The sequence below is a fragment of the Chionomys nivalis genome, chromosome 1 (assembly GCF_950005125.1).
Source record: "Chionomys nivalis chromosome 1, mChiNiv1.1, whole genome shotgun sequence".
Classification (NCBI taxonomy): Eukaryota; Metazoa; Chordata; class Mammalia; order Rodentia; family Cricetidae; genus Chionomys; species Chionomys nivalis.
Window position 1 is genome coordinate 195,258,851 of NC_080086.1, and position 14,394 is coordinate 195,273,244.

The 14,394-nt window shown below is 40.2% G+C and overlaps 1 pseudogene; it reads right to left on the reverse strand.

Annotated features, from left to right (window-relative positions):
* Positions 1-11,876: 11,876 nt before the first annotated feature.
* Positions 11,877-12,913, reverse strand: LOC130864338 (protein arginine N-methyltransferase 1-like; annotated as a pseudogene).
* Between the last annotated feature and the right edge of the window lie 1,481 nt (positions 12,914-14,394).

Sequence of the window (14,394 nt, forward strand, 5' to 3'; positions counted from 1 at the left end):
GAATGTTTGCTTTGTTACCGAGTATGTGGTCGATTTTTGAGAAGGTTCCATGAGCTGCAGAGAAGAAGGTATATTCTTTCCTATTTGGGTGGAATATTCTATAGATGTCTGTTAAGTCCATTTGATTCATTACCTCCATTAATTCTCTTATTTCTCTGTTAGGTTTCTGTCTGATTGACCTGTCCATTGGTGAGAGAGGAGTATTAAAGTCTCCTACTATTAATGTGTGCGGTTTGATGGCTGCCTTGAGTTTTAACAATGTTTCTTTTACGTACGTGGGTGCTTTTATATTAGGGGCATAGATATTCAGGATTGAGATTTCATCCTGATGAATTGTTCCTGTTATGAGTAGAAAATGTCCCTCTCCATCTCTTCTGATTGATTTAAGTTTGAAGTCAACTTTGTTAGAAATTAGTATGGCCACACCTGCTTGTTTCCTAGGTCCATTTACTTGATAAGCCTTATCCCAGCCCTTTACTCTGAGTAGGTGCCTGTCTTTGTGGTTGAGGTGTGTTTCTTGTAAACAGCAGAATGTTGGATCCTGTTTTCGTATCCAATCTCTTAGTCTGTGCCTTTTTATAGGTGAGTTGAGTCCATTGACATTAAGTGATATTAATGACCAGTGGTTGTTAACTCCGGTCATTTTTTTTTTAGTAGTAGATTTTGTGTGTTTCCCTTCTTTGAGATGTGCTGGTAAAGGGTTTCTAGATGTCTGAGTTACTGTGGTCATTGTTGGACTCCTTGATTAGTGATTTTCCTTCTATTACTTTCTGTAAGGCTGGATTTGTGGCTACGTATTGTTTAAATTTGTTTTTATCCTGGAAAATTTTGTTTTCTCCATTTATAGTGAACGAAAGCTTGGCTGGGTATAGTAGTCTGGGCTTGCATCCATGGTCTCTTAGTTTCTGCAGTACATCTATCCAGGACCTTCTGGCTTTCATGGTTTCCATAGAGAAGTCAGGTGTAAGTCTGATAGGTTTACCTTTATAAGTAACTTGGCCTTTTTCCTTTGCTGCTCTTAGTATTCTTTCTTTATTCTGTATGCTTTGTGTTTTGATTATTATATGGCGAGAGGATGTTTTTTTTTGATCCAGCCTATTCGGTGTTCTTTATGCTTCTTGAACCTTCATAGGTATATCTTTCTTTAGGTTGGGAAAGTTTTCTTCTATAATTTTATTAAATATATTTTCTGGACCGTTGAGCTGCGCTTCTTCTCCTTCTTCTATTCCTATTATTCTTAGGTTTGGTCTTTTTATTGTGTCCCATATTTCCTGAATGTTTTGTGATGAGAATTTGTTGGCCTTGCTGTTTTCTTTGATCAGCGTGTTTATTTTCTCTATGGTATCTTCAGAATCTGAGATTCTTTCTTCTATCTCTTGTATTCTGTTGGTTATGCTTGTTTCTGTAGTTTCTATTCGTTTACCTAGATTTTCCCTGTCCAGCTGGCCTTCTGTTTGTGTTTTCTTCTTTGCCTCCATTTCAGTTTTTAAGTCTTGAACTGTTTCCATTATTTGTTTGATTGTTTTTCCTTGGTTTCCTAGGGTATCATTCACTGATTTACTCAATTCTTCAAACTTTCTGTTATACTTCTCATCCATTTCTATAAGGGCATTTTTTACATGCTGTTTAAGGGCGTCAATCACTTTCATAAAGTCAATTTTATCTACTTCTTCATGATTAAGGTGTTCATGTCCTCCTGTTGTGAGGTCGCTGGGTTCTGGTGGTTTCATATAGTTTTTCAGATTGTTGGGTGAATTCTTGCATTGGCGCCTGCCCATCTCTTTCTCCGAATGCTCCCCTATGGATCTTCTTTTACCGGATCAGGTCTCCTTGCCTACTGATGTACTTTCCCAGTGATGGCACCCTGCAGTGATAGCTCTCCTAGTGCTCCAGTGATGTCTCTCCTGTTACCAATTTCAGATCTCCGTGCCCAAAGACGGCAATCCTGGTACCCCGATTAGCTCTACCACCGATGGCTCTCCTGGTGCCAAGATCAGATCTCCGTGCAGGTTGGGTAGTTCGTAAACAAAGGCCTTACCTTGTTTGGTGCAGGCAGGCCAGTGAACCAAAGGAAGTCTCGCCTGCCTACTTGCCCTGAGGATTTGCCCCCAGCGCCAGACAGACTGAGCTGGATGGTGTTATGTGCCCAAAGAGGAAAGGGGGCGGAAGGAAGAAGGGTTCTGGATGCAAGCTGGGTGGGACAAGAAGAGAGAGGCAGTATGCAGGGTGTAGAGCCCCTGCAGGGAGGCAAGGGAGTATAGGGTGGGGGATGAGGAACTTCAGAGTTCCCTGTCCAGGGCTGCTTCCGCTGCCGCCGGTCAGGTCACAAACTCACCCCGCTGCTGTCTCTCCTGGTGCCTAGATCAGATCTCTGCGCAGGTTGGGTAGTTTGTAAACAAAGGCCTTACCTTGCTTGATGCAGGCAGGCTGGAGAGACAAAGGAAGTCTCCTCTGCCTACTTGCCCTGAGGATTTGCCCCCAGCGCCAGACAGACTGAGCTGGATGGTGTTCGCTAACTAGAATTTTATAGTAGGTGTCTGCCTTAGCACAACTTCTCAAGTGCCTCGTACTTCAATATGTATCAATATATCAATTCACATTTTGGTCAAATATTTAAAAGTGGATTTTTTTCCAACATATTTTTTCTTTTCATTAGTTATCTATCACTGCACACTAAATTATCTGAGAAACAGCTTTAAAAAATTAGTATTTCACAGTTTCTTGTGGTTTATCTGAATCTTCTTCAGGCTTTTTCAAATGTGTTTATCTGATTCCTCTTCAGGCTTTTCCAAATGTGTTTACTCTCGAATTGGTTACTTAGTTCTGTGTTCTGATGATGGTTTCTCTGGTGGAAAGGTCAACCTCCTAGCTACTTCACATGGCTGCAGGCAGGATTCATTTCCCTGAGAGCTGATGGCTGGAGGTGACCCTCAGTACTGCCCACAGGGAATCTCCAGCAATCCGCTAGCTTTAATAAATAAAGCAAAAAAAGATAGTCTGCCAGTATTAGGAAACCACAGTCTTAGATCTCAGGGGATTGTGGGTTGTTGTTTTTTTTTCTAAGAATACTACCAGGTAAAACTCTAAAAACTTTCTTTCATGATTCCGACAGAAGAAAGGAAATGATGATGTAAGGATGACCAGTGTGTTTGCCACAACAAGGAACTGCTTTCTGTGTCCCAGGTAAAGGAGAGCTATTTTCTCCACTCCAGGTTCCTCCAAACTTTGCACCTCAGCAAAATGAGAGGTGAAACCTTACTCTTGTCAAGTTCACAACTCAAAGAGTCATGCCTGTAGATGGGAATAAATATGACTTGCCAGAACATTTCCCTCCTCCACATCTCACTGCCAGTCAACAAGACCCCAGGATGGAAGTACACGGGAGCTAAAGGGACTGCAAGACCCAGGTGGTTTCTGGAGCAAGCAGTGCTGACAGAGACCCTCCGTCAGATGTGGACATAGAAAATGCATGTGGCCAGAGGTGCGAACATCAAACATAGCCGCACACTCTAACCAGCATAATGTAGCTGAATATTCAAGCTTTTAAAAAGGAAATAGCAATCAATGCTATTTCCCTATCAATTCGCTGTTGATGTGTTTCTACGCCCAGAAACATTATCTTCGAAAAATACAGGTGAAGTGCTTTCTCTGGTAAACAAGAACTGAGAGAGTCAACCTCAGAGGATAAATCCACAAGAAGCATTTTAAAGACTCTTCTGGAGCAAGGTCGTCTGTGTAGCTGGGAGGTTAGATATAGATGAAGAAAGGTGGGGTGCCAACGGAGCAAGCAATGAAAGTTAGCTGGTGTGTTTGTGAGTGGTTTAAATCAAAATGTTTAAGTTAGTGTTTTAGCTACTTGTGGATTGCCATGGTAAAGAAGAAAGAAGATTCTCAGGCTTATTGTTTTAGAGTGGACATTCATGATGCTGAGGGCAGGGTGATAGCAGGGCACCTGAGCAGGCGTCTCAGAGATCATATTTGCAAACACAGATTCAAAGCAAGATGGGAACTTGGTAAGGCTAGACTATGAACTGTTAAAGCCCACCCTAGGGAGGTGCTTCTTCCAGCAAGGCTGCCCCACCTCCCTAAACAGTGCCCACCCACCACCTAGGGACCGAGTGTTCAAATTCCTGAGCCTATGGGGGACGTTTATCAAACCACCACAATCTGCAATGTTAAAAATGCATTGTTGTAAGAAATGAAGAACATCGGTGTCAGAAGAGATGGAGAGAAATGGGACTGGTCCTGTCACAGGCACCCAAGCTGACCCTTTATTGTGGTGTTCTTGGAAAGAAGCTTATACTAGTTAGAGGTGTATGTTATCTACGGCTGGAGAGATGACTCAACAGTGAAGACCATGTGTTGCTCTTCCAGAGGGTCTCAGTTCCCTTCCCAGCACCACCTCGGCACCATGGCCCTCTGTAACTTCCGTTCCAAGGAATCTGCTACCTCTGGCCTCTTTGACCATCTATACGTATGTGTAAACACACATACACCATAATACACTTAACTAAAATAATTTTAAAATTCCATTAGAGTCTTTGAGAATAAATAGAAATTATATATTAACTGAATAAATAAAATGTAATTATGCCCAAAAATTAAAACCAAAGGAGTCAGAAAATAGAGAACATAAACAAAAATAAAAAGAGTAAAAAAGTAACAATTACAGTAGATTTAGACTCAATTTTATTGATAGTCACCTTAGGTATGATTAGGTTAAAAGTATGATTGAAGACAGAGACTGTTAGAATGGTTTAAAAGCGAGATCTAACTACTTTATTTATAAGAAATTAATTTTAAACATAAAGATTTACATGGATGTAAACAGGAAAGTATGGAGAATAGCGTTCCATACATAGACAAATTGTCTACAGGAGGCAGGAGCAGCCTTGTGAACTTCAGATTAAGATGACTTCAAAGTCAGGAAGGTCAGAAGAAATAAAGAGGAATGTTATATCACGAAAAGGTCCTTTCCCCCAGAATACATAATCCTTAATGAAGATATATTCAATGAAGGAGTCAAAACACACCACCTGAACCTAATAGAAGCAGACAATTTTACTATTATAGTTGAGACTCCTGTGAGTGAATTCCAGACAAAGCAACAAGAAAATGGCAGCAGCATTCCAAGCCCTGAAGCTCATAGCTATCCATCTGATCTCATTGGTACCTGCAGACTACACTCTCAGCCATAGCAGAATTCCTCTCAAGATGGTGAAGAACTTCACAACAGAAACAGGTTTGGGGCCAGAGAGAACATGGAATCATACAAACTGTAGTCTCATATCACAATAGAAATCTATAATAGAGAAATAGCTGGACATACAACCAAACAAATCTACCTCCATATGATTTCCCCAAACACCTAGTGTATTGGTCAAACTTGAAAGAAGCTCCCACAAGACAGTGCATGCAGATGGCAAAGCTTCAGCACAGCTTCAACAACAGCCCTGATAACTTTCTATCCAAATCATGACACAACATAGAAGTCCTTAAACATTGTGGTTTTAGTATTCATCTGGATTCTTTAAAATATTTATAACCCCAAAGAACTTTTTATTTGTATGGATTATATCTACTGATACTTAGGATATTAGAAACTTAAGAAGTTTTAAAGGTGATTGTTTATTCATTTCCTTAAGTAACAGCAATAATCCTCCAATATTTTAACATAACACGTTTGAATGCCAAGTAATCGTTTTCAAAATCAAAGGAATTTAGTAAAAGTGGCATTTCACTTTTGCAAGTTTCTTCAGTGTCTGGCTTGGCATAATGAACTTTCACATATCCTTCAGTAGCTGGTTCTCAATTGTTATTTTATGTGCGAAGAAATCTAGCCTCATACAGGTACGTAGTTTGAAAAAGAAATATGGTTTTTATTGCCTTTTGAATGCTTGTGGTTATTCTTTGATATCACACCCAAACTCAGTCAGTGGCAGTTTTTAAAAGAATCCTTGCAGTAAGAAACCTGCAAGTGTGTCAGTGAACATGCCCTGTTCCTTGTATCAACAAAGCCCAGCCACCTGGTCTATTTTGCATGTTGAATGAGGCCTTTATTCATCGCTGCTTTTCTAACACCATACACTGGTCATTTGGGAAGCATTGCCCTCCCGATCATACAGACTTTTCCAAAGCTGACACATTTCCCAACACAGCATCACAGTCATTAGTATCACACCAGTCTTAGCAGAAAAGCCCTTCAATATTGGGAAGCTGTCAAGCTCACAGTGGCAGATAGGAATTTTCCAAAATTCTAATTTTTGCTTGATAGCTTAAATTTTATTGTTGGCAACAAATACTGTCAGTTGTTTTCCTTGAAGTGACAAGTTCACTTTGTTCATTTTTTGACAAATGTCTGCCACACACCTAAGTATGAATAACCATAGTTTGTCAGTCATTCTTTCAAGTAAAACTGACTTTCAATGAAAAGGAAAAGAAATCTAGCTGGCTCTGCTCTCAAACGTCTGTACAGAGCCGCACTGTACCTCAGAGCACCGTGCTGGGTACTTAGACCTCCCATTTTGACACACTCAAGAATCTAGATTTATCCAAATCAGTAATTATTACTCCTTTATCCAGGACTTTCTTAAGTGACATTGGCCTTTTTCTCTTGTGAGTGCACCGTGGTCTAAAAAATATGGCTGTTGGCCTACTCTGATGCCACTGGCTCAATATGGAATAAGATCACAATATTCTTCCACCATGGCTTTCCAAACAAGACTTCACGTGTCAACCAAGAAAATGGCTTAGTATTTTATCAAAATATTTTTGACCCAGAACTGGACAGTTGGCTCAGTAGTTAAGAGCACTGACTGCTCTTCCAAAGAACCCAGGTTCAAGTCCCAGCACCCACACGGCAGCTCACAACTGTCTGTAACTTTCTTCCAGGGGATCCAATCCACACATACCTACAGGCAAAGCACTGGTGTGCATAAAATAAAAGTAAATTATTTAAAATTATTTAAAAAATATTTTGACCCAATGGTATACCCTTAAAGGTTCTAGAGGATCCCCAGTGAGGCTCAGGGGTCCTTGAACCTTATTCTGTAGGGAGATCAATGAGGAGACTAAATGACCTCAATCACCATTGTAAATGGATGATCGCCCTGAAGAAACTTGTCTACCCTTGGCTGAATTGAGATTCTGAGAATGAAATAACCTTAATATGCAAAAGTAGATTGTTCTAATTATATCAAAGAAAAATTCCAAATGATCACTGTAGACTAGAATTGGTTCAGGTTCACTGTAGATCCGGGGACTTGCAAGGTGTTTGAGTCTTGTCATATTTTCTTGTTTCTGAAAGTTTGCATTCCAAGACTGATAGGCATATAAACAATTGTTGTGTATTTTAGTGCAAAAACCATTGGCCCAGATGACATGCAAAGAATCTTCATATTTTCTTATGAGAGAATTGCCATGTTTAGGACATGTAGAGATTTTCAAAATGACTTTATGTGTTATTTGTTCATTTTTTTTATACCTTATGCCGATTCCATCTTTATCTCCAGCAAGCCTTTCATTGTCTTTATATACACATAGTCATTGCGTGGATGGGGGATTGAAAGTGATATTTTCACAACACACATACAGTTGAGTTGGCAGTGTCTGTGAACCTTCCTCCAGCCTCTTTCCTACTGCCATGCTCCTCCCTTCCACTCCCTGATCATTTGGCTTTTGCTTTTGAATGAACTGCTTTATTTTTTTTTAGTCTTCACAGCTGAGAAAAAAATGTTGATATTTGTCTTCGTGTCTGGCTTATTTCACATTTGATGTCCTCTAGTTCTATCCCTTGCCTGCAGTGGATACTACTTTACTTTTATTTTGGGCTACATAATACTCTACTGGATGTACAAAGTTCAATAAGAATAGTGTTTACATATGGGATATATCATATGTCTTTATTCATTTATCTGTTGATGGACATGCAGGCTGACTCCACATCCTAGGTGCTGCAGTGAGCATGCAAATGCAGGTATCCTTGGGCATGTGCATGCCATATCCCTCAGTCCATATGCAGGAGTGGGAAAGCCAGATTGGACGAAGGTTCTAGTGCCAGCTCTCCAGTGAATTCCACAGTCTCCCACGGTGCTGTATTGATTGACATCCCTAACAGCCGTGCCCAGGGGCTCTTTTCGCTCCACACCCCTGTCTACATCTGCATATATGTATGCATATATAGTAGTCATTCTCACTTGGAAAAGATGAAATTCCACTGTAGCTTTCATTTGCATTTGCCTGATGTTAGCTATGCATGCCAAGCACTCTTCATCTCTGTATCAGTCATTACACGTTTGAGAACTGTCCATATAGATCATTTTATAGCTCGGTTGCTTGGTTTCTTTCTTCTGGCTCAACTCTCTATTATTACACCAAGTAGAACAATGGGAATACTATGCCAATCTTGCTTCTGACATTGTTTGGGTTTCCTCAATTCAACAGAATGTTGACTATAGGTTTATAGATGTAACCATTATTATATTGAGGTCTTTCTATACTCAGGATATTATCCACCTAGAATCTAGCAATTCTACTGAAGATTTTCTCCCATTCAAAAGATTCAAAATATTTTTTTCTCTTCACTTTATTGACTATTTTCTAAGTTGATATATTTTCTAAGTATATAAGCTTTTAAATTTTTTCCTTTTATTAAAAATAGATTTTTTTTTCCTCACACAATACATCCTGATTTCCTCTCCCTCTACTCCTCCGGGTTTCTCCCCACATCCCCTCCTACCCAAATTTACTTTGTTCCTGTCTCTTGTTAGAAAGAGAACAGTCAGGTTTCTGAGGGAAAAATAATAAACAAGATAAAGTATAATACAATAAAAACAAAGCACACAAAGAAAAGAAAAATAATTCAAGAGAAGGCACAAAAATCAGAGACCTACTCAGGAACCCCATAAAAACACTAAACTGGAAACTCAAATGTGTCTGCAGAGGACCTGGTGCAGACCCGTGCACACCTGTGCAGCTGCCTCAGTCTGTGTGTGGTCTATGAGCTCTGCTCAAGTTGATTTAGAAGGTCTTATTTTATTTTTCTAATAATTTATTTTAATTTTCTTTTTTGTGTATTGCTCTGAAGGTGTCAGATCCCTGGGAACTGGAGTTATAGACGGTTGTGAGCTGCCATGTGAGTGCTGGGAACTGAGCCCAGGTCCTCTGAAAGAGCAGCAAGGAAGGGCTCTTAAGCACTGAGTCGGGCCTGGCTTTCTTGGTGTCTTCCACGCCCTCTGGCTCTTAGACTCTTTCAGCATCCTCTTCCCCGGGGTTCCCTGAGCCCTGAGGGGAGTGATTCGATGGAGACTTTCCGTTTAGGGATGCATGTTCCGAAGTTGTCACTCTCTGCACGTGGAAGTCTTGCTGTGAATCTTTATATTTGTTCTCTTCCATTGCAGGAAGAAGCTTGCCTGACGGTGACTGAGCAAAGCACTGAGCTGTAAGTACAGCAGAATATCCCAGAGGCTTCCAGTCCATTTGTGGAGAGTGACCTATAGTCTTGGCAACAGCATGGGTTGTTTGGGAATCTTGAAGGGACCACTTTACCTAAAAATTCAATTAGATGCAATCCAACCCCAGGCCTGGAAGCTTCACCTGAGGACAAAGGATGGCCAGTAGGGACTCTGTCTCTCATTTTGCAATTTCCTTTATATCCCCCTCATATTTCTGTCTATTTTAGGAAGCTTCTCCTGTATTAAATTTCCATACTATTCTTCAATGTCACTTAACTTTAGCTGTCTCTCACCATCTTCCTTTCCTTGTCCCCAGCTCCCCTAATCCTCACTATTTGATCATCCCTTTCTGGCCCCCAATCCATCCGTAACTGTTCTATTTCCATTTTCTAATGAGCTCAACTACTTCCCATAGTCCCATACTCTATACCTAGTCTCTGTGGTTCTACAGATTGTAGCTTTGTTGTCATTGACTTAAGAGTTAATATTCATATATAAACAATTACCTACAATGTGTCTTTCTAGGTTTGATATACCTCACTCAAGATGATTTTTCAAGTTCCATCTGTTTACCAGCAACCTTCACTTTTCTCAATGACTGAGTAATACTCTATTGTGTAAACAACATGTTTTCATGTTTCATGTAGAGGGACATCTAGTTTGTGGCTATTGTGACTAGAATAACAGTGAACATAGCTGTGTAAGAATCTCTGTGGTAGACTGAAGCCTCCTTTGGGTGTCTGCCCAAGAGCGGTTATAGCTGGATCTTGGGGTAGATCAATTCCCATCTTCCTGAGGAACAGCCCCACGGATTTCTATAGTTGCTGCATGAGTTTGCACTTCCATCAGTGTGACTAAGTTGTTTCCTTACTGCATATGCTCACCAGCCTGAGCTGTCAATTGTTTTATTGGTCTTAGCCATTCTGACTGGTTTAAAAGAATATCTATCTCAAAGTAGTTTTGATTTGCATTTCCCTAATGACTAATGATGTTGAAAATTCCTTTAAGTATTTCTTGGCCATTTAATATCTTCTTTTGAGAATTCTCTGTTTAGATCTGCATCCCATTTTTAATTGAATTATTTGTTTTCTTGATTTCTAGTTTTCAGAGTTCCTTAAATATGATGGATATTAGCCCTCTATCCAATGTGTAGTTGGTAAAAAATTTTTCCAGCCTTACATGTATGATAATATAATTATATCATCTGCATGCAGAGCTCTCAGTTTTATGCGGTCCCTTTTATGGCTGATCTTACTTCTTGAGCTAAATGTATTCTGTTCAGAAAGTCTATTCCTGTTCTAATAAGTTAAAGGCTATTTCCCACTATTTCTTCTATCAGGTTCAGTGTGCCTGGTTCTATGTTGGGTCTTGGATCTATCTGGACGTGAGTTTTGTGGAGATCGATAAGCATCTATTTGAATTCTTTTACATGCAGCATCCAGTTTGACCAGAACCATTTGTTGAAGTACTATCTTTTTTCCTGTGTGTATTTCTGGCTTCCTTATCAAAAATCAGGTGTTCATACATGTGTAGACTTATGTAGTTGTTTTTTGCGTCTTTAGGGGCCCACCACCTAGTTCCCAAATAAATACATAGAGACTTCTTACTTATGAATGCCCAGTCTTACCTTGGCTTCTTTCTTGCCAGCTTTTCTAACTTAAATTATCTCAAGTCTCTTTAACTGCACTTTGCCTCTGGGCTTTTTTAACCTTTGTTTATTCTATAGGTCTTCCCTTCTTACTCTGTGGCTGGCTGTGTAGCAGGATGGCTGGCCACTGGTGTCTTCCTCTCCTCCTTTTCTTGTTCCTCCCTCTTCTCTCTTTTTCTCCTATTTATTCTCTCTGCCGGAAGCCCTACCTATCCCTCTATCCTGCCTAGCTATTGGTCATTCAGCCCTTTATTAGACCAATCAGGTGTTGTAGACAGGCACAGTCACACAGCTTCATAGAGTTAAACAAATGCAACATAAAAGAATGCGACACATATATACATCGCTAAAAAATATTTCACAGCAGATTTGTATCTATGTCTTCAACCCAATGTCATTGGTCAATGTGCCTGTTCTGTGCCAATAGCATGCTGTTTTTATTACTACAGCTCTGTAGTACAGGCTGAAATGGGGGATAGTGATGCTTCCAGCAGTTTTAGCTGTTCTGGGTTTTCGTGCTTCCATATGAAGCTGAGAATTGTCCTTTCAAGCTCTGTGAAGAGTTGTTTTGGAATTTTGATTTGTGCTGCATTGAATTGTAGATTGCTCTTAGTAGGATGGCCATTTTTGTTATATTAATCCTTCTAGCTCATAGTGTGAAAGTTCTTTCCATCTTCTACTTTTTTTGTCATTTGAGAATTTATTGGCATAACCCCCCCCCCCCGCCAAGCTCAGCCCCTGAGCCCCCTTCTGTGGAGGGCCAGCCTGGCACCACCTCAGTGCATTCGGTAGTCGGTGGAAGAAGAGAACTCACATAGCTGTCCAGGTCAATAGTGAAGTCCAAGTCGCAATTGTTTTTGGCCTTGGGCTTTATGCCAAAGGTGCCAAAGCTCTCCTTGCCAGTCTTTCCTGTTAGGTAGTCCTCCGTGTAGAACACAGTCTGCTTCCAGTGTGTATATGTGGACTCAGGACTGGTAGAATAGCCCCTCCTCTTGTGGCATCGGTGAACTCGATGTTGAAGTAGGCCACCAATGCGTGCATGTAGTCATTCTGCTTCACTTGTGGGCAGAAGAGGGAGGTGAAGGTCAGGTCCTCTACCTTGACTGTATAAATGTCCACCTCCTTTATGAGGTAGACATTAGTGACCAGCTGCTTCCGGTCCACCACATCCACCAAGGGCTCCTTGATGGCCACGTCTTTGACGCAGGACATCGAAACCATATATTCTCCCAGCAGGGGATCTTGTAGTCTTTGTACTGTCGGTCCCCAATGGCTGTCACATAAAGGGTGGCCCGGTCTGGGAAGATGAGGCCATAGGGTGCCAACCATTTGTCACGGGCATGCAGCACGGTGTTGAGCATGTAGAAGAGACAGTAGCCCATCCACTCACTGATGATGATGTTCACTTTCTCCACGGGCGGTTCCACCTCCTCACCTTGCCTTTGATGATGACGTGGGCTAACTTGTTGACTTTAACAGCCTTCACAGCATAATCAGAGACGCTTGAACATTCGATCCCAATGACCTTGCAGGCTCCTGTCTTGGCCGCAAACATGCAGAGGATTCCGGTCAGTGCCTGAGCCCACGTCTGGCACTATCCTGTCTGTGAAGAGGTGCTGATTGTGAAAGATGGAGTTGCGATATGTAAGGGTGCATACTTCTCCTTCAACATCTCCTCATGGATGCCAAAGTGGGCATAAGAGTCAAAGGAGTAGTCTTTGGTTGTCATGTTCTCAGCATTGGGCTTCTCACTGCTTTCTGGTTGGCCACAGGAAACCTCCATGATGCAGTTCGCCGCCCCGGCTGCCATCATCTTCACCCAAGTCTTTCTATCTTCTAATATCTTTTCAGTTTTCTTTCTTTCTTGAAGTTTTATCATACAAGTCATTCACTTGCTTAGAGTTACCCCCAAGATATTTTATGTCATTTGAGGTTATTGTAAAAGGTGATGCTTCCTTGATTTCTTTCTCAGTCCATTTGTCATTTATATAAAGAAGGGATACAGATTTTTTTTGAGTTAATTTTGTATCCAGCTACTTAAAAAGTTTATCAACTGTAGGAGTTTCCTAGTGGATCTTTCAGGATCACTTATATATACTAACATATCAACTGAAAATAAGATACTTTGACTTCTTCCTTTATAATTTGTATCCCCTTTGTCCTCTTCAGTGCTCTTATTTCTCTAGCTAAGACTTCAAGTACAGTATTGAGTAGTATGGAGAGAGTGGGCAACCTTTTCTTGTTTCTGATTGTGTAATGGGATTGAGTTTCTCAAGATTTAGAGATGTTGGATGTATATTGCCTTTATTATGTTGAGGTATGTCTCTTATATTCCTAATCTCTCCAGAACTTTTTATCATGAAGGGATGTTGGATTTTGACAAGAACCCTTTCTGCACCTAAAAAAGTGATTGTGTGTTTTTGTTTTTTAGTTTGTTTTTATGGTAGATTATATTTATCAATTTATATATGTTGAACCATCTCTGTGTCTCTGGGATGAAGCTTACTTGATCACAGTGAATAACCTTTTTGATGTGTGCTTAGACTTACTTTACAAGGATTTTATTGGGTAATTTTGCATCTAGGATCATAAGGGAAATTGGTCTGCAATTCTTGTTCTCTGTTGGGACTTCATGTGGTTTGGGTACCAGGGTAACTGTGGCCCTATTAAACTAATTGGGTAGTGTTCCCTCTATTTCTGTTTTGGGGAATAATTTGTGGTATATTGACATTAACTCTTCTTTGAACATCTGGTAGAATTCTGTACTAAAACCATCTGGCCCTGGATTTTTTTTTGGGGGGGGATGTTTAATGACTGTTATGTCACTGGTTGTTATAGGCCTGTTTAAATTGCTTATCTAACATTGATTTAGCTTTGGCAAGTAATATCTATGGAGAAAATTATATACATTTATTTTAGATTTTCCAATTTGATATAACAGGTTTTTAAAATATGTCCTTGCGATTCTCTGGATTTTCTTGGTGTCTGTTGTTATGTCCCCTTTTTTCATTTCTGATTTTGTTCATTTGAATAGTCTTTCTTTTAGTTAATTTCAGTAAGGGCTTGTTAATCTAATTGATCTTCTCAGGGAACCAACTCTATGTTTTATTGATTTCTTTGTATTTGTTGTGGTTTCTATTGTATTGATTTCAACAGTGAGTTTTTTTCTTGCCTTCTGCTCTTTGAGGTGTGATTTCTTCTGTTTCCTCCAGAGAGTCTAGGTATGCTGTTAAATTACCAGATTAAGATCTCCTCAATTGTTTTTTATGTAGGCACTTGGTACTATGAACTTGC